Source organism: Macaca thibetana, chromosome 6, assembly GCF_024542745.1.
Source record: "Macaca thibetana thibetana isolate TM-01 chromosome 6, ASM2454274v1, whole genome shotgun sequence".
NCBI lineage: Eukaryota > Metazoa > Chordata > Mammalia > Primates > Cercopithecidae > Macaca > Macaca thibetana.
Window position 1 is genome coordinate 39,883,967 of NC_065583.1, and position 19,363 is coordinate 39,903,329.

General features: G+C 50.6%; 1 protein-coding gene across 1 annotated transcript in view; it reads right to left on the bottom strand.

Moving 5' to 3' along the window:
• The window catches only part of NDFIP1 (Nedd4 family interacting protein 1), a 431,644-nt gene that overhangs the window by 317,781 nt on the left and 94,500 nt on the right, over nucleotides 1-19,363 (bottom strand). The gene's annotated exons all lie outside the window — the stretch shown is intronic.

Here is a 19,363-nt window from a genome sequence, read left to right on the forward strand (position 1 = left end):
ACACCCCTCGCCAGGAAGACGTGATTCGGGCCCTGAGGATGGAGGAGCTCAGGGTGGGGACTAAGCAGTAGATTAGGGGCTGTCTGGACACAGGTAATAGGGCACAGTGGGCAGTGAGGAGCGGGCAGAATAAAAGGAACTTTCTTGACGGTCTGGAGTCTTGGGATAAGAATACTTGGTCTAGGTGAAAAAGGCAGATGGGGGTGGGTGGGTAGGGGTGGGAGATTTGGGGAAGCTACTTTCTCTTCTTCCCGGCCTAATTGACTGTTCAGTCCAAAACCACCTCTTAGTCACTTAGTCTAATTAGAATTGTTCTGGAGAAGACAGTGGAGGAGGGGAAGGAGAAGCAGGGGTGTGAAGGGGGAGGGTGGGTGGAGACAAAGCTGGGTGAAGGTGGGGGTGGGAGTTCCTTCCACCACCTGCCATCCATTCTATCGCCACCCAATGGATGGGGTGGGCTGTGACAATACAGGCTGATGGGTCACTCTAACAGCTCCCCAGCTGCCACTAGCACCCCCTCACGCCCACTTGCTTTTTACTCTGCCCCTTCTCATCTGTCTCCATGTATCTCTGTCTCTAGCTCTAGCTCTCACTCTCACTCTCTCTCCTGCTCACCCTGTCTAGCTCCTCACCTTCCTGTCTCCCCTTCCTGGGAGTCTCCTGACCTCTGGCCACCAATATTTGTCTATGGAACAAATAAAGGATATAGGATTGCTGATCTGGGCCGATCCACTGGGGAGTGGAGGAGGAGCAGGGGGAGGGGATTATACTGAGAGGAGCCCTGTCTTTGGGGAGAAAGAGAGAGTAGGGTGGATGCTGGCCTGGCATGACTCCCCTGGCCACCCACCCACACAGGTCAGGCGGTGTGTATGTGTGAGTTTGGTCTTGAGCTGGACGGGCTGACTCTCTCAGACAAGTTACTTAATCTCTCTGTGCATCACTTTTTCTAACTATGAGATGAGGATAATACATTCCAAAAATGCAGTGTGGATTTAAGGTGAGAATGCACGTAAGTTGCTTAGCATGGTATATTGTAAGGGCTCAATAAATGGCAGCTTTTATCATCACTCCAGACTCCTGTCCTTTCTCTGGGGTCCTTCTGGAGCCAGGACATCTGCATCTTCCAGTCCCCTCCTCCTGCTGCTGCTTCTCCATTCTTGGGGGGCCCAAATTGCCTCTCAGTTCCCGGACCCATTGCCCTTGCCCGCCTCCATTGCCCTTGCCCGCCTCCCAGGGCTACTCACTACAGTGTCCCCATGCAGGGGATGAGACTGGGATCCTGACCTCTGCCTACAAGGTCTGGAAGGACACACCTGTCCTCCAGCTTAGGGTCTGTTTTTCCCTTCTCTGCAGGCCTCAGAGGGGAAGAAAGGGGACAGCCATACATGATGTAGGGGAAGCGTACTTGCTGAGAGGGACAATAAGGGATGAGCAGCGTCCAGAAGCCTAAATATTTCATGGGGCTGCAGCACTGGGAAGGGCAAAGTCCCTGAGCTGTGTTTGTGCATATGCGCGTGACTCCACATGGCTTGGAGCGGTTCCATATGCCCAATGCCCTCCTTACCCCCCAACCCTCAAAATGCTACACTCAGGAAAGCTGCTCTCGCGAACCCTTTCCTGGCCAAGATCCCTCCAAAACCTTCCCAGCACATGTATATTTCATTTCCTATCGCTGTAGTAGTTCCTATGGCTTTTAGGCTGTTTGTTTACACAGTCATGTCTTTTTTTGCCCCTGTGTTCAGTGTTCCGCCCACCCCCCAGGGATAAAAAAAGACACGACTCCCAAGGACTGGTACCCTTAACCCTCCTTCCCTCACCCTTATCAGGAGACCCCTGTAGCTGGAAAAAGCTGGTGGGTTGGGAGCAGGGGCAGAGGTTGGGGTGGTAGGGAGGAGGCCGAGGTCTCCTGAGTTTATATCTCTGTCATGGTTGACTAAGGAGGAAGGTGTCCAGCAGAACAGGTGGGAATGAGGGGGACAGCTTCCGAGTCTAGTGGCTTCCATGCCCCCTGCTTGCAGATGAGCTGGGGGACTGCCTCTGCCAAACCTCTGCCTCAGGGTAGTCCCTGTAGGGCTGCCGTCTATGACCCTTTCCTGGCAACATATCTAAGGGAATAGAAGGTGTCTCTTTCAATCTTGGTCAAAGGCCCCCCTTGTCCCTTTCCTTGACCATATTCCAATCTATGATTATTTAATCTTTTTGTACATTCAATTTCTGCCTCTTCCCACTAGAATAAAAGTTTGCAGGAGGCAAGAACCTTGTTTAACTTATTTACCACCACCAAAAATATTTGTTGCATGAATACATGAATGAGTGAATGGAAGGAATTCTGCTTGGAGATTCTGTAGCCAGAGCAAGAAAAGGGAGGGAGAAGGAGGGCAGGCCCCAGATGAGTAGGGCTGTAGGTGAGAACTGTGGGGAAAAGAGGGAAAGAGGGTTAGAAGGTGAAGAGAGTGGGTGGGATGGGTTGGGAGGAACAATGGGGAAGAGGAGGGACCTGGGATGGAAGTAGATGGAGCTAGAACCAGGAGGCATGGACTTTAGGGGAAGGGATTCAGGTCCCCAGAGGCCCCAGAGGCAGGGGCTTTGGGTAGGAGGAAGGCAAACCTGGAATAGGGAGCCAAGGACAGGGTGTGTCCTTGGCAAGGGCAAGGGGAAACCTGAAATTCAGGTCGGGGCCACAGTGAGTAGAGTGCAGGGACCCACCAAGAGCAGCCGAGTCATAAGGATTTCCCAGGGCCTGCTGGGACTACCAATGTCCCTACAACTCACTCATCCCCAGATCTCCTCCCCTTGCCCTTCTAAGCCCATAAACAGGAAATGCCCCAGGCTGGGCTGGCCAGGCTGCTCTTACAGAAAGAGCCAGGGATCCTCCTCTGGCTGGGAAGGGTGCACAAAGCCACAGGGGCTCCTGACCCTTTGATTACTCATGCTCTACCCAGGGAGGCCCCTTCGGAAGCCTCGTCTTCCCAAATCAAAGGTGATGACAATATTAACTCATTAGCACTAAGCCCCTAGAGGAAACTGGATTTGAGGGGTAATCTTTTCACAGGGCCCCACATTGTTCCTTGGCCCTCTCCCCAGCCCAGGGGCTTCCTGAGAAGGCAGGCAAGGGACAGGGGAGATAGCCTGGAGGCTGCGGGGTGGGGAGATTCACCTGAGAAGCAGTGTCTCCCCGGGAATTGGCCAGAGTGGCTATGTGTGCAGGGATGGGGGTGAGGGAGCAGAGGAGATTGGAGGTGTGCACCTGCGGTGGTTGTCATGGTAACCTGGCCCAAGGGGGTGGCCTCTCCCCCAAAGCCCTATAAAGCTTGGAACACAAGAGTGGAGACACACATACACACACACACACACACACACACACACACACACACACACACACACGGTTTTGCAGAACTCTACTCCTGGGTTCTCTCTACTCCTCAGCTGCCCCTCTTCTCTCTACTTCCTGGGTGAGGCTGACACGAGGGAGGGGGCCTTGGGAAGAGGATGTGTCAGGGCGCCAGCAAGGGGAAAGCCCTCCATAAGGTGGGTAGGGGGTGTGCTTCGCAAATGTGTGGGTTCGTGTGGGATTATGTGTGCAGCGTAGCTGGGTGGTGTCCCCGTATCCGCAGAGGACATGTATATACCCAGGTGACCCAGTCCCAGTCCTGCAGTCAGACCACACAGGAGAGGGATTTGGAAAGGATGATTATTAACAAAGACAACACTAATCACAGTTATCTTTAATTGAGAGTTTAATAAGTTCCAGCTATGTGGTTGTGGTAAACATTTTACAGGCAGTGTCTCATTTGATTCCCACAACAATAGTACAAGGTAGAAACTATTAGCCCCATTTACAGATGAGAAAACTGAGATTCTAAGAGGTTAAGTAACTTGTTTCAGGTGAAGGAGCTGGAAAGAGGCCAAGACTCTGTAGGAGGGGAGGAGGCACAAGACAGGGGTGCCAGCTGCTGAGGCCACGAGTCCTGTCCCCAGGCCCCAGGGGTCACTCATGCCCATGTGTCCCCATGCTTCCTGGCAGGACTGATCTGGTGCCATGCCAAGAGGCAAGGCTTGGGAACTTCAGATCCTGGTGCCTGCCTGGACTGAGCCAGGCTGGTCTGGGGCAGCTGAGGGCACCTGTGAGAGTGCAGGGGTACACCAAGCAGCGGGCATTGTGATTGGCACGAGCCAGGGGAGCGACTGGCAGCCTTGTTCCTGGTAAACACGAGGAGAGGTTACTTCACAAGGAAACAGTAATTAACTTTAATTAGCACCTTGCATCTCAGAATATTATTAACATCTCAATTTCTCTAATCAAGACAGCAGGAGAGGGGCGGCATCTGCTTTGCTGACTCCTTCCTGGCCATGCTCCCTGGCTTGGCTTGGGTTCCTGCCCAGCCCCCACCCCCTGGAAGGCGCCCAGGAGTACCTCCTCAGAGGTGAGTTGCCAAGGGGAGCCTGGGCTGAAGGGCAGAGAGCAGGTGCGGGCCAGGGACACACCAGCCAGCCCCAGCAGATGCAGGGCAGCAGGGCAAGGGCAGGGCTCTTTACCTGCCATCTTATCTTTCCAAATAGACTCTAAGCACCGAGGACAGCGAGGCTTCTGTTCCGGATCCCAGGAATACACATGGCTGCCTTTCTATTTTCCCTTCCTCTCTTTCTTCCTTACCCCTTTCCTCCCTCCCTTCTTTCCTTTCTTTGTTTCTTCTCTTCGCTCCTTCTCCCTCCCCTCCTCTCTCTCTCCCTTCTTTTCTCTTCTTTTTCCCACTCTCTCCCTCACGCTCCCTGTCCTCTCTACTGGAATTCTCCATTTTAACAAGCATTTATTAAGCAGCCCTTATAGGACAAGGGCCCTGCTCCCACAACTGGGGGTACAGTAATGGGCACAGGATAAATCCTGCCCTTGGGGAGTTTAGAATCCCACAGGAGAGATAAGGCTTGGGTATAAAGAACTCTCATCTGGGCTTCATACTGACAGGCATCATAATGGCAGGGCAGATAAGGGGCTGAGGGGTTGTAGGAGGGAGAGGGACATAGGAGGGACCAGGGCCCTAGTTGTGGGGCACCAAGGCACGCGGAGGGCAGCAGGATCCAGAGGCAGCGAGGACATTTGGTGCTGTTCAGCCCTCTTTAGAAGACCATCACAAGGGAAGTCCCTGAGGGTGCAGAAAGTAACTCTCTTCATTATACCCACCCTCAATGGCTGTTAACCCTGCCACGTGTCTGATATTAATAACTGACTGTCCTCCTTTGTCTAATTACAGCGGCCTGCTGCTTGCACAATTTGTTATTTATTTGGCAGTGTCCTCAAGGCTATCTCCCTAGTCCATCAAATTTGTATTTATTGAGCACCTACTATGCCTGGAGGGCTGAGTCTGCCCTGGAGTAGGCTTCCAGTGCTGGAGCTCCTCTCTACAGAGACTGGAGGGATCAGGAGAGAGCTGCCTACAGGCCTGGGCATTTCAGAAAAAAAAAAACAAAAAACCACAATACATACACACACACACACACACACACACACACACACACGACACACAGAGAGAGGAACCTGGCAGTGTCAGCAGGAGGTTCCCTGTAGGGAAGAGTCTGGTTCCACATTGGCCTCATCAGCACCCCTGCCCTGCTGCTGTATGTGTGCCCACAGTGTCATCTTTGGGCACCCTCCCACAACTCCATGTCTATTTTTATACGGTTTAGAGGATAGCGTCAGAAGACTAAAGTCCAACTATAAATCTTGTCCAACATTAACCCAGAGGGCAGGTTAAATGTTTAGTGGAGACCCCAATCTCAAACCCACCTAGTTGGGACAGCACACACCATTTGATTTTGTTATTTACCTTGGTTCAGAAAACTGATCCCACATCAAGTTGCCAGGTGCAAAGTGGGACGGGTTATATCTGACCACCCAGCTAATGTGGGCCATAGAACAGGGATGGGCATTTGCTTTTCCTTTGCTGTCACTCTATTCCCCAGTTATGATCGACTTTCCTGGAGGCCTACAAGATTTTACTTATTTAATTCTCATAGTCACCTTAAAAAGTGGGAATTATTATACCCATCTTACAGTGGGGGAAACAAGACAAAGAGATGAAGTCACATAGCTGGTAAGAAAGTGAAAGCATGGTGGGACAAGAACTGCTGGATCACTTCCTCAGTTTTGATCTCCACACTTTATTGGGGGACCTCCGTCCTCCTGGAGCTTGAGTGCTGTGGAGGGGCGATGCTGGGCATGGCCCCTGCCCTTAAGGAAAATCACTTGCCAGTTAGAAACTCTAGCTCTTGGCCAGGCGTGGTGGCTCATGCCTGTAATACCAGCACTTTGGAAGGCCAAGGCAGGTGGATCACCTGAGGTCAGGAGTTCGAGACCAGCCTGGCAAACGTGGCGAAACCCCATCTCTACTAACAATACAAAAATTAGCTGGGCATGGTGGTGGGCACCTATAGTCCCAGCTACTCGGGAGGCTGAGGCAGGAGAATCACTTGAACCCAGGAGCAGAGGTTGCAGTGAATCAAGATCGCACCACTGCACTCCAGCCTGGGTGACAGAGCGAGACCTTGTCTCAGGAAAAAAAAAAAAATTTTAGCTGTCCTTCTCCCTCTCTCTCTACAGTTCCTCCCCACCTCCAGCCCCAGCTCCAGCTCCAGCTCCTCAGGGCACGGGGCTGGGCCTCTATAATTGTAGAGTAGTCCGCACAGGCGGGGAAGAATCTGAAGTTTCCAAAGGCCTTTTTGGTGTTGATGATTATGGTGATGACGAGGCTGCACGTCTCCTTCCAAGACTGGGGCCTTTCTTTGTTTCTCTCTCCATCGAGGTCTCTCTCTCTCTGCCCTGAGGACTGGTGTTGTCAGAGGACCAGCATTTGCTCCTCTTTTGGGGAGGAAGGCGAGGGACTTGGCCAAAGTGAAAGCTGGGGAGTCAGCCCTGCGTCACCTTCCCGGCGCTGGGCTCGGGGTAGCGCTGATGTGATCATTAGCATAATATTTGCATAAGGAACAATTGAGGAGATTGGAGTTGAGCCTCAGAGGAAACACCTGCAAAGAACAGTGAATGAAAGCTTCTACCCCCACCCTGAGATGTTTCCTACAAACCCCCCAGGATTGGGGAGGAGGGCAGGAACCAAACGCGACTAAAGATGATGATGATTGGTTGGAATTCCCAGAGGGCCTACTAAGCGCTAGGCACTGAAGTGAATGTTCTATTTCTCTTGATAAAATGTGCTACCCTGGGTGGTACATTTTGTAAGCCCCATTTTACAGAGGAGGAAGCTGAGGCTCAGCTTCCCACCCCAGTCATATAGACTATGTTAGTGGTATGGTTGCGCTTTGGAATCAGGTCATGTGACTCAGCGCTTTCCACCTGTCACAGTGGGACAGGGTACTCTGGGCTGACCTTCAGGACCAAGATCCAGTCTCCACGGGTTCTGGGGGATCCTGGGAGGCTCCGAACCAGAGCCCAAAGACAGGCTCCAGCACACAGACACACATGCTCGTGCACACATGCCCAACTGCTTTGCCTTTCCCCGACCCTGCTTCTAGAGGCAGAAGAGCTGGCTGACTTGGCCCATAACCAGGTTAGCCAAGATCCAATTAGCTAGTTAGCGCAGGCAGAGCTGGGGGCAGGCAGGGCGCAGAAGAGCAGGATGGATGGGTTGGGTAATGTGCAAAGACAGCCAGAGACAGTGGCTCCGCTCTAACCTGATAAACAGCTCCCAGCATCAAGGTGCCCCGCCTGGTAGGCTGAGCAGCCTCCATCTGGGGTGGCTGGTAGGGGTGCTGGGTCAGCCTCTGATCCTCGTACCCCATCACACACACAGTTCACAGCCGCTCAGCCTCTGGCCTCCCCTGAGCAACCCTCACTCCTGCTCTGTCTCCTTCCAGGGCTGGGAGGCAGGCAGCTTCTGGGAGATATATTTTCATCCAAATGAGGTCAAAGAAGAAAGCTGGGAATATCTGTCATCGTGCAAGAATGGTATGGGTGCAACAACCACCTCAAGGCGGGAAGGTGGGGGCAAAGCTGCTGGAGGAGTTAATGGGGGAGGTGAGGATAACAATAGCCACTATTTATGGAGTTGGCTGAGTCAGGCATGCTGCAAACCATTTATGTGTACTATCAGGTACTATTAGAATCCCCATTTTGTAGATGAGACAACTGAGGCTTAGAGCAGTTTAGAAACTTGTTCAAGCTCATATATCTGTCACGCTGCTGCCTCAGGCTCAAAAGTGCCACACTGCAGACCACCCCTGAAATTAGGTCTAGGACTACCAGTATTACCGATAACAGTCCTACTTGTTTTTGTATCTCACCTTAGAGTTTTCAAAGGCTTTTTGGATTTATGCTGATGACAGGCCCATAAGGTAGATGCTTTCTTTCTAACGTCCATTTTACAGATAAATGAAATTGAGGCTTGGAGAGGCAATGTGACTTGTCCCAAGCCTCACAAGTGGTAAGTAACAGTCAGAGCGTGAACCCAAGGCTGGGTCTTTCTTTCTTTCTCTTTCTTTTTCTTTCTTTCTTTCTTTCTTTCTCTCTTTCTCTCTTTCTTTCTTTCTTTCTCTCTTTCTCTCTTTCTCTCCCTTCCTTCTTTCTTTTCTTTCTTTCTTCCTTTCTTTGTTTCTTTCCTTTCTTTCTCTTTTTGTGAGATGGAGTCTTGTTCTGTTGCTAGGCCAGAGTGCAGTGCTGCAATCTCAGCTCACTGCAACCTCTGCCTCCCAGGTTCAAGCGATTCTCCTGCCTCAGCCTCCCGAGTAGCTGGGACTACAGGCGTGCATCACCACACCCAGCTAATTTTTATATTTTTGTAGAGATGGGGTTTCATCATGTTGGCCAGAATGGTCTCAATCTCTTGACCTCGTGATCTGCCCGCCTCGGCCTCCCAAAATGCTGGGATTACAGGCGTGAGCCACCGTGCCCAGCCTTGGGCCAGGTCTTTCTAAATTCTAGTCTAGTACTCTTGAGAAGACAATGGAAAAAAAAAAAAAATTCCCATCCCAAAGTCAAGGTGGGTCATGTATCTGTTTAGCTGCTTATCACAAGCTTATTGGAAGCCAACTGTGTGCAAGACACCATGCTGGGCATGGCCATTCAGGGGTAGAGAAAGCAAATGGCTTCTTGCCTTTATGGAGCAATGGAGAGGAAAGCCCTGAAATTCAGTGTTTGGGGACTTGGGGCTGCCTTGGTCAGGGGATTCCAGGGAATGAAAGGCCAAAGAAAGATATCCTTTCTTTGCCTCTTACGGCACCAGACCATCTCTGGTTTGATTTCCTCGTGTTTTTCAGAAGCTGCACCTAAAGTCAAGAAAGTTAAGTAACTTCTCAAGGTCACACACAGAGACAGAAATGCAAGCCAGTTCCCCTGACTTTAAGGCTCCTTTCCGGTCAGCCTGGAGCTCCCTATTAATGGCAGGATGGGGACTTCCTAACTCTACAAGCTCTAAGTTCTGTCTGATGTCTTCTCACTACCCAATAGTGAAGGAACAGATGTGTGCCACCCATGCCCAGGTGAAGGCTCTCCATTTTCCTCACTCTGTGGCCTGGTAGGAGAATCAGCTGAATTCTTGCTGCTTTGGGTAATCTGGGGCTTTGGGGTCAGGAGCTGGGAGGTGCACATTGAACACAGCAGAACAAGAGGAAGGCCTACACCTGTGTGGGACGTAGCGTTTGGGCCATTCTGCAAGAATGTATGTGCACATCTGTGTTGCTCTCTGTTTCTCTGATACCAGCACTAGAAGGGTTAAGACGTCCTAGCCCAGGGGATGGAGAAGTTGTCTGCACAGGAAGCTTCTCTCGGAGTCCCAAAGGCCTGGGGGAGGGGGAAGGGGAGCGATTTTCTCATCTCTTTCCCAGGCTCCTCAGCCTCTCTGGGGACCCAGCTACATGCCGGAGAGGTGGCCCTTGACCCGTCCCCCTCCAGAGGCCCTCCCCAGCCTGAGGAAAGTCTGATCCCGCACAGGGCGCTGGGGCACTGGGAGAGTGGGATCCCTCCCAACTTCCTCACCTTGTTTTTTCCCACCATCTCACTTATTCCTCATTAGTGCCTACCCCACTCCTGTCCCAAATGCACCATATTCAGACCCTGAACTTCTTCCCCCACCCCAGTTCCAGGCCCTCAGTTCTCTCTTCCAGCCCCCGCATTTGTAATCTTCTAAAAATAAAAGCCTGTGATTCAAGTAGGCAACTCCGGAAATATACAATCCAGCCCAGGCATCCGCTGGGTGGGGGACAAGGAAGGGCCCACATACAGAGAAATACCCAGACCCAGTTCACCCCGCCCAGGTAAACACAGGAACACAGTTCCTGAGGAGAAATGCGGCAGAGGGAGGAGAATACTGCCAGGTGGGGCTCTTGAACTAAGGTCCCTAGCAAAAGAGCCTGGGGTCTCCTCGTGGCCTCCTGTCTGTCATCATAAGCCATTGCTCCCTCCTACTTTCTCAGCAATGGCTCAGAGAAGTGGGAGCTGCTTCCCCCAGCCACCAGCCCTCACCGTCTAGAGTCTGTACAAAATCCTTAGAAATCCAGGCAGCTTTGGGCCCTATCCCCTTGGAGGGCGTCCTGTTCCCAGGGAGGTGGAACTTCTTGAAGTGGAGTGTACCACTTCAGGCCCAGCTGTTCAGAGGCATATATTCCCCATTCCCATTGCCTCCTTCCACACCCTGGCCAGGCCTGAGGGCAAAGGGAGTCCAGGAGCTGTATCATCTAAGATTCCCCATGTATTTCCACAGAAAGGGAGGCTCTCCAGTGGTCTGAAGGGACTCCAGCCCCAACCTGGGCCACATCCTCAGAGTGACAGAAGAACTAGGATCAAATCACACTGAACTTTGGAGACAATCATTCCCATACTGGGCCATATGGACTTCCTGGCTGGAATTTGTGTAACTACTCATAGTACATTTGGGGACCTCATGAACTATAGTAATAATTAATTAGAAGAATTATGGCTAACATTTTTCAAGCACTTACTATGCGCCAGACCTGGACTAAGTACTACACATGCATCATTCTCACTTGGTCCTGTCAGGAACTTACTTTTATCATCCCTAACTTCTGGGTAAGGAAACTGAGGCCCGGATCACTCACAGAGCTGGCCCTAGGTCACACCAGTAAATGGCAAAGCTGAGACTTGAACTCAGGTCTGCTTGACTCCACAGCCTTTTCCCCTTAACCTCTGTGCCTGTGCCAGGGCATGACAATGTGGAACCCTGCAGAGGGACATCTGAAAAGCAACTGTTGTCTCAGGCTCAGGTGGGCACCACTCATGTGCTGGGGATAGAAGCCTACTGGGAAGCTGAGGTTTCTTTCTGTGCCACGTGGAAGAGTCGGCAGGCATGACACATGGGGTCAGATGATCCCTGGCTCCTTCCATATCCCACTGCACAGCCTCAGGAAGGCAGCAGCGGCCAGCTGCAGGGTCTCTGGGAAGTTGCCCTGTCAGCCTCATCCCTAGCTCCTCATCCCCAGCTGGCTGGCATCCTGACTGCCAGCCTACAGGCCTGACTGGCCCTTGCCAACCCCAGCCATGCAGCCTTCCAGACAGCAGAAATCCCATTTTCTTCCATTTCCTTCTTGGGGAGGAGGGAAGGGGTGCTGGGCAGGGCAGGCAGCCTGGACCAGGCCCCACCCACAGCATTGTCAAGGAGACAAAGAACTGACCAGAACCTGCCCCTCTTGTCAGCATCTTTGGGTCTCTTCTGAGCCTTTGTCAGCCCAGCACTTCTGCTGTTCCCCCACATCTGGCTTTTGCATCCTGGGGAAGAATCAGCTCCTCCTCTTAGGCCCACGGGAGCTGTCCAGCTCTTCCTATACATGAGCAATCCCTGCTCAAGAGCAGACATTTTGGATTACCGCCTTTTTTGGTTTAGACAAAATTTATCACATGCAATTAGGTGGTGTGCCTGGAGGATCCCACCATTAAAGTATGTGTGTATATGTTGAGTGTAGTAGGGATCACTCAAGGGACCTCTTAGACATGTTGCCCATGATAATAATAATGCTAACATTACTGGCTACCATTTATTATCAACCACAAGCCTGACACTGTGCCAAGCCCTTTACATGCATTTTTTTTTTTTTTTTTTTTTTTTGAGACGGAGTCTCACTCTGTTGCCCAGGCTGGAGTGCAATGGCATCATCTTGGCTCACTGCAACCTCTGCCTCCCAGGTTCAATTGATTCTCCTGCCTCAGCCTCCCAAGGAGCTGGGATTACAGGCGTGCACCACCACGCCTGGCTAATTTTTTTTTTTTTTGGTAATTTTTGTATTTTTAGTAGAGATGGGGTTTCGCCATGTTGGCCAGACCAGTCTTGAACTCCTGACCTCAGGTGATCCACCCACCTCAGCCTCCCAAAGTGCTGGGATTACAGGTGGAGCCACCGTGCCCGACCTACATGCATTCTTATTTAATACTCAACAACCTTATGAGTTAGGTGCTGCTTGTCTTCACTTCACAGAGGAGAAAACTGAGACCAAAGTCTCAGTAAGTAGATGAGCCAGGATTTGAACCCAGACCTGTAGCACATAGGGCTTTCTCTTTTCCCTCCCTCCCTTCCTTCCTTCCTTCCTTCCTTCCTTCCTTCCTTCCTTCCTTCCTTCCTTCCTTCCTTCCTCCCTTCCTCCCTCTCTCCCTCCTTCCCTCCTCCTTCTTCTTATTTTTCTTTTTCTTTCTTTCTTCTCTCTTTCTTTCTTTTTTTTTTCTTTCTTTCTTTCTTTTTTTCCTTTCTTTCTTCCTTTTTTTTTTTTTTTTTTTGAGACAGGGTCTTGTTCTGTTGCTCAGGCTGGAGTGCAGTGGCACCACCATGACTCACTGTAACCTTGACCCTCTCCCAGGCTCAAGAGATCTTCCTGCCTCAGGCTTCCAAATAGTTGGGACCACAGGCATGCGCCACCACACCCAGCTAATTTTTAAAATTTTTGTAGCAAGACAGAGTTTTGCTATGTTGCCCAGGCTGACCTTGAACTCCTGGACTCAAGCAGTCCTCCTGCCTCAGCCTCCAAAGGTGCTAGGATTACAGGTGTGAGCCACCATGCATGGCCACATGGGCTTTCTTGTGGTCATTCTGCTCTTGGCTGGTTGGCCCTTGTGCATACCCTACTAGTGCACATGCCCCTCTGATAAAGTTGGTAGCATTTCCTGAAACTCTAAAACTGCTCCAGGCAGTTCTGACGAGATAAGGCATGTCCTGCAACCTGGGTTGGGCTTTGCTTTAAGTCTCTAATTGGCTGCTAGCCAGCACCCACCTGACTTTACCAGACTCTTCTGATCAATAACTAGTGGATGCTTTTACATTCGTGAAGCATGGTTAAGTCCATCTCATTATGGCAACTCCTGATAGTTTCCCCCACCAAAGAATCCCTTCACCTCTTTCATGTTTGTCAGTTGAGCTACTAATTTATATGCTCCCTTTGTCCTTTGCTTTTAGGTCCTCCCTGATCCTCCCTCCCACTGTGACCTTGGGGGTCCAGGATAAATTCCATTAAAATTCCTGCTCCCTGTTCTTACCAGGATGGCCTTGATACATAAATTTAACTCTAGCCCCACTGTCTGTCTATCCTGTTATCTCTTTCTTAATATTTCTTTGGTCTTATTCCTCCTGCTCCTCCTCTGACTGTCTCTGGTGTCTTGATCACTGCCTCCCTCCTCTGAGCCAATGCCACGGAACCGCCCAACATGTGTAAGTGTGACTGCCTGAAAAATGTAACCTTCAAAGAGCCTGAAGTTGAGTGACAGTAAACAGAACCTTGGAGACCCAGACATCATCTAGGGTTTACATGGACTCAGCGGCAGAGACTTGGAAACAAGGCAAGATGAGAGAGAGGGAGGGATGGGGATGATCAAAAGAATGAGCTGGAGGGAAAAGTGGGAACTAGGGAGAAGTAATATTGATTCAACCAGGCCACAGAATCCTTGCTGTCAATGAGATAAGGGCCTTCGGAGATCAGCTAGTCCAGGAGTGGCAACGATGTTTCATGTCATGAGCTAATGTTGAATGATGAGTAGCAGCTGCCTGGAATGCATCCTGAAAAGAGAGTGCTGTAGTTGATTAGCAATGTCTGCCATGGGCATTGGATGAGAAATGGTGGCACATGTGCTAGGATTTACCTCTTTGATCTAGTTTCAACCTCTTTATTGTAGCACAACCCAGGAGTCTGCAGAGAAGGGACTTGTCCAAGGTTTTCACAGCGAGTTGCAGGCAGATCTCAAAGCTTTTGCGATCTCCTGAAACCCAAGTGGAATTTGCAAAACTAGATATCGACAAGGGACTCAGGGAGAGTGGTGAGTTTCAGAAGCCCTGAGTGCGGGATAACTAGAAAAGGAGCTTTCACTCTGGAGCTGTGGAGAAGAATGTGGATGCATTGCAGACCAGACACGGGTGAGTGCTTGATTCTCATGGAGTCATCAGTTATCTGGATCTGCCCAGCACCCTGGATACCTTTTTCACCTTTTTCCTCCCAGGGAGAAAAAGGAAACCCCTTAGAGCAGAGGCTTTGGCTCCCTCTAGACAAAGGGTAGAGAACTCAGTGAGGAAGAGAAGAGGAGGGAAAAATGGGCCTGGGCTGCGATGGCACCCTTAGGGGCAGAGCCACTGACTATGTGGCAGTGGAAAGGGCCCTGAAAGAAGGTGGCAGTTAGGAGGAGCTGAAAGCCAGGCAGGAGGCACCTGTGTGTTGGTGTGTGGGCCAGAGAAGAAGAAAGAACCTCCAGGTGACAAGAGCTGCAGAATGGGGATAATGATACCCTGACAAAGCAGCAGAGCTTGGAGCCCAGCCCAGCCAGGGGTCTGGAACAGCTAAGCCGCGATGCACCACTCACAGGTGGAGGATGTGGGCCAGTGGGTGGGATGGAGGTGGGGGCTGAGGTGGCCCAGGATCTGTGCAGCCTTGGAGGTTTGCTCCAGAGCTTTTGTCTCTGTTGTTCTCCCTTCTCTTTCTTTCCCATCCCATCTCTTACTTTCTCTTTTCTCCCTCCCTCACCCCTCTGTACCACAGAGTCTCCACTGGGAGTTGAAATAGGGGAATAGTGAATAGTGAGAGTGGTGGTGACAGAAAGATCTAGAAGCTGCTTTAATTCAGATCATCTGCCTAAGGCTATGAAAAGAAACTAGGCTGCAAGTGTCCCAGCAGCAGAGAATCAGATCTGGATACCACACCCAATTTTTCACAAGACCTAACTGAGATCTAGAAGGTGAAGACCTCCCCATTGTCAGTGTCACGTCAGTCAAGTCTCCCATCTTCCTTCCCTGTCTCTGTGACCTAACCTGATCTTACCCCAGGATCCCAGGGTGGGCATGTAACTGCACCTGGTCAATCTGTGCCTTCCATCTCCAGGACATGGTGACTCATTAAAAGTTAATCTGGCTGGGCGCTGTGGCCCACCCCTGTAATTCCAGCACTTTGGGAGGCTGAGGCGGGCGGATCATGAGGTCAGGAGTTCAAGACCAGCCTAACCAACATAGTGAAACCCCGTCTCTACTAAAAATAGAAAAATTAGCTGGGCGTGGTGGCGGGCTCCTGTAATCCCAGCTACTAGGGAGGCTGAGGCAGGAGAATTGCTTGAACCCAGGAGGTGGAGGTTGTGGTGAGCCGAGACTGCGCCACTGCACTCCAGCCTGGGCGACAGAGTGAGACTCCTCAAAAAAAAAAAAAGAAAAGAAAGAAAAAAAAAGTTGATCCAATAACATTAGCAGTGGATCTTTTGCTGAACTATTGAAAGATGAGTGGGTTCTTTCTTTCAGTATGGGTTTGCCATACTGGTCAGTGTAAGACTAGAGCTTCTTTTTTTTTTTTTTTTTTTTTGAGGCAGAGTCTTGCTCTGTCACCCAGGCTGTAGTGCAGTGGCGCCATCTCGGCTCACTGCAGCCTCTGCCTCCTGGGTTCAAGCGATTCTTCTGCCTCAGCCTCCCAAGTAGCTGGGACTACAGGTGCCCACCACCACGCCCGGCTAATTTTGTGTGTTTTTAGTAGAGACCGGGGTCTCACCATGTTAGCCAGGATGGTCTCAATCTCCTGACCTCGTGATCCGCCCGCCTCAGCCTCCCAAAGTGCTGGGATTACAGGCATGAGCCACCACACCCGGCCTAGAGCTTCTTAAACTGCTTGGAAAGTGGCTATCAGAGAGTAAAGCTAACACAATGGAGAGAGACCCAAAAGCTGGAGTGAGGCAGATGCCAGGTGACAATGTCTGAGCGCCTGGATTCAGCTATGCCTGAAGTCTATTCCTGTGCTTTTCAGTTATGTGACCAAAAAAGCTTAAGCCAGTTTGAGTTGTATTTCTGTCATTTGCATCTAAGAGACTCTAAGTCCACTTAGAGAAACAGAGGGAGAGAGGCCGGGCGCAGTGGCTCATACCTGTAATCCCAGCACTTTGGGAGGCCAAGGTGGGTGGATCACCTGAGGTCAGGAGTTCAAGACCAGGCTGGCCAATATAGTGAAGCTCCATCTCTACTTTAAAAATACAAAAAAAAATTAGCCGAGCGTGGTGGCACATGCCTGTAGTACCAGCTACTCAGGAGGACAAGGCAGGAGAATTGCTTGAAACCAGGAGGCGGAGGTTGCAGTAAGCCGATAATCGTGCCACTGCACTCTAGCCTGGGCAATAGAGTGAGACTCTGTCTCAAAAAAAAAAAAAAAAAGAGAGAGAGAGAGAGAGAAATGGAGGGAGAGAAAGAAAACCCAGAGAGAGACACAACTACAGGGATGAGGACTGAGTCTGATGGGAAAGCAGGTGTGCATGGGGGTGGGGTGGCCATTTAGGATCACTGAACTGACATTCCACAGTGGAGCAGGGATAGCAGAACTTATCGGAAAGAACACACAGCCAAAGATGATTTTCCAGATGGGCCAATCTGAGGTTTCATGAAAGTTTTTTTGCTGCTACATAGGCTGTCTGTCTGTGTAATGACAGTAGTCCATCTGAGCTTCCAGTCTGCACAGGGCGTGGGTCTACTTGGGGTGGGGAGGAAGACAAGGTCCTTGGAGTTTATCTGAACAGTCAGCAATCAGTTGCAACCAGTGTCTCTACTAACAACTCATCATGTAATCCTTGCTCCAAGACCAATCTTTATCTGTCTATCTATCTATCTATAGACAGGGTCTCACACTGTCACCCAGGCTGGAGTGTAGTAGTGCGATCATGGTTCACTGAAGCCTCAAACTCCTGGATTCAAGCAATTCTTCCACTTCAGCCTCCAGAGTAGCTGGGACTACAGTTGCCTGCCACCATGGCTTGCTAATTTCTTTATTTTTTATTTTTTATTATTTATTTATTTTTTGAGATGGAGTCTGACTTTCTCGCCCAGGCTGGATGCAGTGGCACCATCTCAGCTCACTGCAACCTCCGCCTCCTGGGTTCAAGCAATTATTCTGCCTCAACCTTCCAAGTAGCTGGGATTACAGGTGCACGCCACCACGCCCTACTAATTTTTGTATTTTTAGTAGAGATGGGGTTTCACCATGTTGGCCAGGCTGGTTTGGAACTCCTGACCTCAAGTGATCTGCCTGCCTTGGCCTCCCAAAGTGCTGGGATTACAGGCGTGAGTCACCACGCCCGGCCACCTCCGGCTACTTTTTGTACTTTTAGTTGAGACAGGGTTTTGCCGTGTTGGCCAGGCTGGTCTCGAACTACTGGCCTCAAGTGATCCACCCACCTTGGCCTCCCAGAGTGCTGGGATTATAGGTATGAGGCACCACACCCGGCCAATTTCTTTGTTAATTGTAGAGACGAGGTCTCCCTATGTTGCCCAGGCTGTTCTTGAACTCCTGGGCTCCAGCAATCCTCCTGGCTCAGGCTCCCGAGTAGCTGGGATTACAGGCATGTGCCACCATGCCCTGCTAATTTTGTGTTTTTAGTAGAGATGGGGTTTCTCCATGTTGGCCAGGATGGTCTCAAACTGCTGACCTCAGGCGATCCACCTGCCTCAGCCTCCCAAACTGTTGGGATTACAGGCATGAGCCACCGCACCCGGCGCTCCTCCTTTCTTACAGCTACATAGTCATTCAGTTTATTTATCCAGTCCCTTACTGATGGACATTTGGTTTGTTTCTGATATTTTGCTTTGCAAACAAGAACATCTAATACACTTTGTGCACATGTATGAGTGTTTCTTGAGGATTTATTCCTAGAAGAGAGATTGCTGGCTCAAAATATGTATGAATTTTTCATTTTGAAAAATACTGCCAAGTTGGAGTGGAGAACTTTTTTCTGTGAAGGAGCCCTCCATCCCTAGGGCTGAACCAGTGATGAAAGTCACCCCAGGTAGAAAGAGCATAGCCTTTCCATTCAGATGTATTTGGGTTCAAATCCCAGTTCTGCCACCTCTTTCCTGTGTGACCTTGGTTAAGTCACTTAACCTCTCTGATTTTCTGTTTCCTTAACTGCCCAGTGGAGATTGTAACAGCTGCCTCACAAAGCTGTTGCAAGGATCATATGGCATCTTGTAGGTCAAGCCTCTAGCATGGGCCTGGTGTGCAGTAGGCTCTTGGCCCATGTTGGTTTCCTTTCCCTGACTGAACCATTTTCTGCATCCATCATGGAAGATAAGCTCTGGGGAGTGGCTGGGGAAGGTGATTTATTAATGAATGTCACACAGAAGTCAGGACTCCACGGTAGCCCCTTCTAAAGCCCACCTCTAAAAGCAACTCTTAGAGTTAAGGACCATTTCAAGTAAAATTGTAAGGATCTGCTTTTGAGGAAACAGCGTAGGGTACCGACGGAGATCAGACCTCACTGGAGGACCTCTTCCTAAATGATCCCTTCACCCCAGACACTGCCCTCCATGCCTCAGTCTCTGCAGAGGAGGAGGAAGAGAATCCTCAAGAAGAGGAGGGTAGCTGGCTTTTACACAGGGAGTGGCTAGACTTGTCTCTTCACAGAGAATAGAACCAGAAAACAGACATCGGACAGACTGAGGTTGGGCAGCAGGGTGGTATTTCTGTCTTGGCACACAGCATGAGTGTGAGGGAAGCGGCAGGGTGCCCCACCGGAGGTCCCCACCCAGGATGGCCTATCCATCTCCCTGTCTTGGTTGAGGGGGAGAGGTCTGGAAATCCTTTGGAGGTAGTGGCCAGATTGTATCCAGCCAGACCCTCAGCAATGCCAAAAGCCTCTTAGCTGCAGGTCACTGTGCTCCACTGTCTCTAGGCCACTGCCCCACCTTCAGGGCTTCAGTTTCTTTCTTTTGGAAACTATATGGGACATGAGAATCCCAGACTGGGCTGCCATTCCTGGAAAAGGATGTGTGTGTGAGGCTGGCAGCCGCTGTGATGGAGCCTGAGGTGGTGATATTGGCAAAAAAAGGCGGAGCTGAGCAGCATGGTGACAGCAGTGGTGACAAGGCCTCCAGTACACGTAGCCATGATGAGTGACACTCGGTAGGGTAGGCTGTGGCAC